The sequence below is a fragment of the Nannospalax galili genome, unplaced genomic scaffold, assembly GCF_000622305.1.
Source record: "Nannospalax galili isolate Female #2095 unplaced genomic scaffold, S.galili_v1.0 scaffold294, whole genome shotgun sequence".
NCBI lineage: Eukaryota > Metazoa > Chordata > Mammalia > Rodentia > Spalacidae > Nannospalax > Nannospalax galili.
In genome coordinates, this window is record NW_008335053.1 from 637544 (window position 1) to 644385 (window position 6842).

The 6842-nt window shown below is 38.3% G+C and overlaps 1 protein-coding gene across 1 annotated transcript in view; it reads left to right on the forward strand.

Annotated features, from left to right (window-relative positions):
- Window positions 1-6842, forward strand: part of Xpr1 (xenotropic and polytropic retrovirus receptor 1) — a 173274-nt gene that overhangs the window by 27960 nt on the left and 138472 nt on the right. The gene's annotated exons all lie outside the window — the stretch shown is intronic.

A 6842-nucleotide genomic window follows, 5' to 3' on the forward strand; every position in this document is an offset into this window, starting at 1 on the left:
TTAACTGTGAAAACAGTAAATGAGGTGAGGGAAGGAGGTGGTGTGGGGAACAAAAGAGGAGAAGCAAGGGTAAAAACAAGAAAGGGAAAAGAGGTGTGGAGAAGAGTTAGCTATGGTGGAGACAAGATTAGAGCCTCCCCCCTCAAAAAATAAAATGGAAAATAGATTTCCCAATAGTGGAAAAATACAAAAATAAAGCTAGGTAAATGTAAAAAGAGGAAAAGAAATAGAAGCAGAGTGTTAAAAAAGCCAATAAAGTAGAGTCAAAATACTATTAACTGTAGGAGGCATGATATGGAGGAAACAAACAAACAAAAATATTCAAAAATGGAAAAAAATTATGAACAAAATTAGTTGAATACATGAAGAGGAGTAACAAATAAGAACATAAAAAATACCATAAAAATTTCCCAGATGTATAGAAAAGAAAGGGGAATAAAGGAATCACATATAGGAAAAAATATTTTACAGGTGGGGCATAGTAGCACACGCCTTTAATCCCAGGACTGAAGAGTCAGAGACAGGCAGATCTTTGTGAGGTTGAGGCTAGCCTGGTCTTTGTAGTCAGTTCAGGGCCAGCCTGGACTGAAGGGAGACCTAGTCTCAGAAAAAAAAAAAAAGTTTTTAAACTGGAAAGATAGCTCAACAGTTAAGAGCACTAGTTATTGCTGAGAACCAGTGTTTTGTTCCCAACACCCACAGGGTGACTAGCAACTGTCTGTAACTCCAGTTCCAGGTACTCTGGAACCCTCTTCTGGGCTCTGTGGGCATCACATATGGGTGCACTTATTTCCATGTAAACAAAACACTCATATAAAATAAAAATATATTTTAAAATGTTTCTATTCTTTGAGAATTTCATGCAATGTATTTTGATCATAATCACCCATCTCTTCCCCTTAACGCCTCCATATTTACCCCCATCTTCTTACTCCCCTGAACTTTGTGTCCTCTTTTCTTATTTTTATGTAATAACCCATCAACACCAGTTTATACTATTCATATATTTCTAGGTGTGGTGTCATTCACTGGAGTCACTGGAGTAGACTTTTTCCTTTGGTTTATGTTGATGTGAGTCTGTTAGACATGTGTCTGATGTCCTCCAGAGCTGTCTGGACAATAGCAGTTTTCCATCTTTACTTGTCAGGCGCCTTTCTCGGTGACACTTAGCTTTGTATTCTGTGGCCTTGACTCGTTCTCTTCTGGAGACTGCCCAAATTGTACCCTTTGGATGGCTTTTTTTAGCTGAGGGGCATCTCCCATATGCACTAAGATGTACAGAGCAGCCATAGCACTGATATATGTACAGGTGAGGACCTTCATTCATGTACATTTAAGGCTTCCTTAGTATTAATCACTCCTGCTGGAGGGATGCTGCTGTATCATGTATACCTCCAGAGCTTGTGCATTTCTTGGGGTCTACAAAATTGAAATACAGACAAGTGACCCTCAAATTTGATCTACCTGCAGGCCTCAGCCTCAGAGTTATCAAACTCCAGAGTAATTTTCAGCTGATAGGTTCTGTTTTCAGCTGTGGTAGGTGGGACTATCTCTACTTAATGTGCTTTCAGCCTGAGCCAACTTCCAGGAGCCTGCACACTTTGGCTTATCAGTGGGGCCTATCTGTTCTCCACAACTGTTTTTCTGACCCGTTTCCTCTCAGGGGCTTTGGCAGGCCACACTGAGGCTCCTCAGCCTGTGAACTGGGATCTCAGGCTCTAGGGTAGCTCAGTTTTTAACAGTGGTGTCTCTACATGGGACCTGGTTACTGCTCTCTGAGTCAGTGTTATAAACAGGATTTCTCTCCACTGCTGTTAGAGAAATTAGCCTCACTAAATTGCAGTGGAATTTGAGACTCATAAGGACTGTGGGCTTGGCTTTTCCTCTGGCTTACCTTTTGGAAGTGGCTCCTGTTGTTTGCCTTCTCACTGCTAGGGAACTTTTAAGACTGAGACCATGTTGCGTTTTCTTCTCTCTCTTGGATTCTACGCTTTTCCAGTATCTTTTCATTTCTTTCATGGATTTCTGAAGTTTTTCATTTAATTTTCTCTTTGGGATAGAGTCTATTTTGTTTGGCTTTCCTTGAGGAGCTCACATAGAAGCAGCCTCTGGTCTGCCATCTTACCCTAAACTCATGATTCTGTTTTATGACTTACCTTTTCTTTTTTTTTGGTCTTTTTTGAGATGGCCTCCCTGTAGCCTCAGCTGACCTGGAACTTGCTTTGTAGACCAGGCTGGCCTTGAACTCATAGAGCTCTGCTTGCCTCTGCCTCCTGAGTGCTGGGATTATAGGCGTGCACTACCATGCCCGGCTTTCAAGACTTACCCTTTTTATTTTTATGAAATGTATCCTTTTTGTTGTTGTTGGCATTGGTTTTTTGAGGCAGAGTCTCATTTAGTTTAGGCTGCCACAAATTCTGTGTGAGGATGACCTTGAACTGCTGATCATCCTGCCTCTCTCTCCTATGTGTTGGGATTACAGGTATATACCACCACATACATTTATGTGGTGCTAGGAATTGATCCCAGGGCTTTGAGTGTGGTAGGCAAAGTACTTTACCAATTGAGCCATAGCCTTAGCGCCTAATTTACCTTTAAAAAATTTAATTTGAAAAGATTTACTTTTGCAAATATAATCAATTTTTATTACATGCCAGATATTCTACTTAGTATTCTTTAAAAAAATTAATTTAGGGACTGTTGAGATGGTTCATGGGTTAAGAGTACTTACTGTTCTTGCGGAGGACCCTCATTTGGTTTCTAGCACCCACATGGAGGCTAACAGTGGTATGTAACTCCAGTTCCAGGGGATCTGACTCCTTCTTCTGACTTCTGTGGGCATTGCGTGTCATGGGTTCACTTACATACATGCAGGCAGTACACTCATACACATAAAAAATAAATGAATAAAATTAATTTGTTTTTACATTAAGTGTATGAGTGTTGCCACTTGCATACAATGCCCACAGAGGCCAAAAGTTGACATCAGATTCCCTGAAACTGGAGTTTTAAGGTAAATTTATTTCTGAAACTATTCTGTGGCTATATTTATATACTTCTTTCTCCTAATATTTTTCTACTATTTACTTCTAGCGATTTTTTTCTGCTTATAACCATCATATCATCTCATTTTATCCTCTCAGAGAAGTTTGATATGCCTATTAGTGTATATTTGTACAGGACTTTAATATACCATGAACCTCAAAGAGAAAAATTCTTGATGTTTGGTAAGATCTTCTGGAATAACTTCTTACTTTAAGTTGAAAGTTAGTAGTCCCTGAGGCAACTAAAATTATTTGTGAAAAAAATTATTTATTTAGAATAGGTTCCAGACATTTGTCACATTTATGCAGAGCTTGAATACAATAAGTTTAAGAATTAATGGTTCATAAATATGTAGCTGAGGTTTAAAATGAAATCTTAGAAAAACTGTGGTTCACTAACAAAGGTTTTCCAGAAAGGTCAGTGTGTGATGTCACAGTTTGTGATGTCATTCTGACACTGAATGTGTTATCTTTTCCTTGGTACCATCAACTAATTCTCTACCAGCAACTTTGTGTCCCAGTTAATTAAGTTTTGACACAACAACCTAGAGTTAGCACAGACTCCATAGGTCAAGGGTTCCATATGACTATCCCCATTTAAGATGCCAGACACAAATGGAGTGCCCAAGCTACCGAGGCTTCTGCCTGCCTGACTGCAAATTTGGAAATTTAATAAGGTTCCTTCAGATTTGATAATTTGCCAGAAGGACCCACTGAACTCAGGAAAGCACTGTGCTTAGTATTACAAAACCATTATAAAGGATACCACTTATAAACAGCCTGTGAGAAGAGATGGACAGTGCAAGCTATGAGGATGAGGTTGACACAGAGCTTCCATTCTTTCTCCCAGTACACTAACTTAAGCTCTGTGAACCTGGATGTTTAAGGGTTTTAATGGAGGTATCCTTACATCAGCATGGTTGACTATGTATAGCATTTGGACTTATTTATTTTTATATTTTATGTGTATGAGTGTATTGCTTGCATGTATTTAAGTGCACTCATGTCGTGCAAAGCCTGTGGAGGCCAGAAGATGGCATTGGATTCCCTGGAACTGGAGTTACGGACAGTTGTTTGCCGCCATATGAGTGCTAGGAACTGAACCCAGGTCCTCTGCAAGAGCAGCCAGTGCTCTTAACTGCCGAGCCATCTCTCTAGCCCCCACAACTGAACTTATTTTGAACAGCTTGCCCCTCATCAGAGGTTTAGAGGCAGGGCTCAAAGTTTTAACCCTCTAATCACTTGTTATTTTTGTTGACTAGTCCTCCATCCCAAAGTTGTCTGGGATAACCACTCCTCACCCCAACCCTGTGGGCTATCTCAGTTTGTAAAAGACAGTAAATTCCAAGTGTTTTAGGAGTGCTGTCCAAGATCTGGACATAAAGACCAAATATTTGCTTTTTATTATCCCTCAGCTATGTTGTATTGCTTCAAATCCTATATAGTCAATCTTTTCTAGAAATATTTATTTACTTTTATGTGTATGAGTGTTTTGCCTGTGTGTATATATGTGTGCCCTATGTGTACCTGGTGCCTGCAGAGACCAGAAGAAGATGTTCCCATACCCTAGAATTAGGGTTACAGATAGTTGTAAGCCAGTATGTGGGTGCTGGGAACCAAATGCAGGTCTGCTGCAAGAGTACCAAAGGCTCTTAACTGCTGAGCCATCTCTCTAGCCCCTGTATATATGGTAACCCTTACTGAATACTTTGTGATTTAAACACGATATTAAAATTTTTACATATGTAATTTTCTTATGCTTTTATAAAACCTAACTTAAAATGAACAAAAATAAATTCATTTATGAACTTCATTTTTTTTTTGTTTGACCAGAAATGTGTTTGCTCTATACTGTTAGGCTTTGAACAGACGTGGAGCTAACAGACTGATTACTAAACCAAAGCAAATCATAAATTCACTTGCAAAGAATTTTACTTAAATGTGAATACTTCTTTTAATGAGAGTAGGCTGCCTTGGAGGCTTATTTCTTCTCTTTTAGTATTTATGTGCTTGGATAACTGTGGACTGGTGGTTCTGTGAAAGAGTGATTTTTGCCTTCCAGGAAACATTTAGCAGTTTTCACACCTATGAGTTGAGGATTCATGTTGGTGTCTAATGGGTCTCTGTATGTCACCAGAAATCCTGACAACTCCCCCTCTTGAATTATTTGACCCCAGATTTCAATTACATTAAGGTTGAAGAAATCTCTCTTGCCAGTAGTAAGATGATATTTGAATCTTAAACTGATCAGAGTTATTAAGCTTATGTTTAGTTCTTGAGGTCCTGGAACTTTATCCACTTACTTGATTAAAGTGTTTTGATTCATATGGAGAAATACTGCTTCTTTTATTGTTGTTGTAAAATTAATGTTCCTCTTGTTTGTTTTTGAGACAGGGTCTCCCTATAGCTCCAGCTGGCCTTGAACACAAAGAGATCTGACTGCCTCTGCTGGAATTAAAGGTGTGTGCCACCAGGCAGGCAAAATTAGTGTTCTTTATCTTTATTTTTACATTTTATTTAGTTACTTGGTTGGGTGGAGGTGTGCCACAGCACACATGTGGAAGTCAGGAGAGCTCTTGCGAACTCAGTTCTTCCACTATCTGTGGCCCTGGGATGGAATTCAGGTTGTCAGGTTTGGCAACAGTGCCTTTACCCTCTGAGCCATCTCAGTGCCCAAGAAATGCTTCTTATTCCTGTTCCCCAGCTTCTTATTGTGTTACCAAACTCTAACTGTTTAAATTAACCTAAATGTTAGCAGATCTACTGATTTGGAGGAAAGAAAGCTACAAAAACCTGTATTATTTTTATAGTCCTAAGCTCTTAGAAGGACTTTTCAGAGTTTCATTGAAAAATATTTGTATCCAAGATAAAAAGAGTTCAGGAGATTTGTTACAAAATAGTATGAATGTGCTTAACAGTACTGAAACATAAACTTTAAAATTAAGATGAACGTGAGTGAGGTGGCCCAAGCCTGCAGTTCCTGGATTCTGGAAGTGGAGCCGGGAGGATGGCCATGACTTCTAGGCCAGCTTAGGCTACAGAATTTTTCTGGTTCTCTACATTTTTTTTTGTATATAGATCCAGTGTTTATCTTTAGGACTTTTTTATTAGTACATTTTATTTCTTATGTGCATGTGTGTGGAGGTCAGAAGACAATTTTAGGAGTCAGTTCTTTCTACCATATGGGTCCCAGGGATTGAATTCAAGTCATCAGACTTTTTGGCATGCATCTTGACCTGCTGAACCATCTTGCCAGCCATATATTTAAGATTTTTCTTGTAGTTTTCTTAGTCTAAAGAGATGCATCTGAGCTAAGATGCATCTTTTTCAAAATTGGCTGTAAAATTTTACGTTTACAGTTGAATTATTACAGTTATACAATATTGTACTCAGTATAAACCCTATAAGACATAAAATTAAATGAGGTTTTAACCTTTAAAAAAGATCTCCATTTCACTGTTAAAATACATAGTTTCATACAGAAAAATTCATTTTTAATGCAGTTGACACTAAGATGTTGTACATGCGTTTCTAATCTCTGTATATCTGACTATTACTAGTCACAGTCGGTTACTTTCTGAGCTCCTTGGCATCTGAGCATAGATGTAAAGTCATCAGGTAGATTTCAATGGTAATGTTTTTCACATCTACTAATTATTAAAGAGCAAATTTTTATGCTTTGAAGAATTATTTTTTTAAATTAAAAAAAAATTTAGTAACCACATAATTAGAAGCATTTCATTACAACTTTAACATATTCAGTAACACACTCCAGAGCAAGGACACATCTCTTTCGAA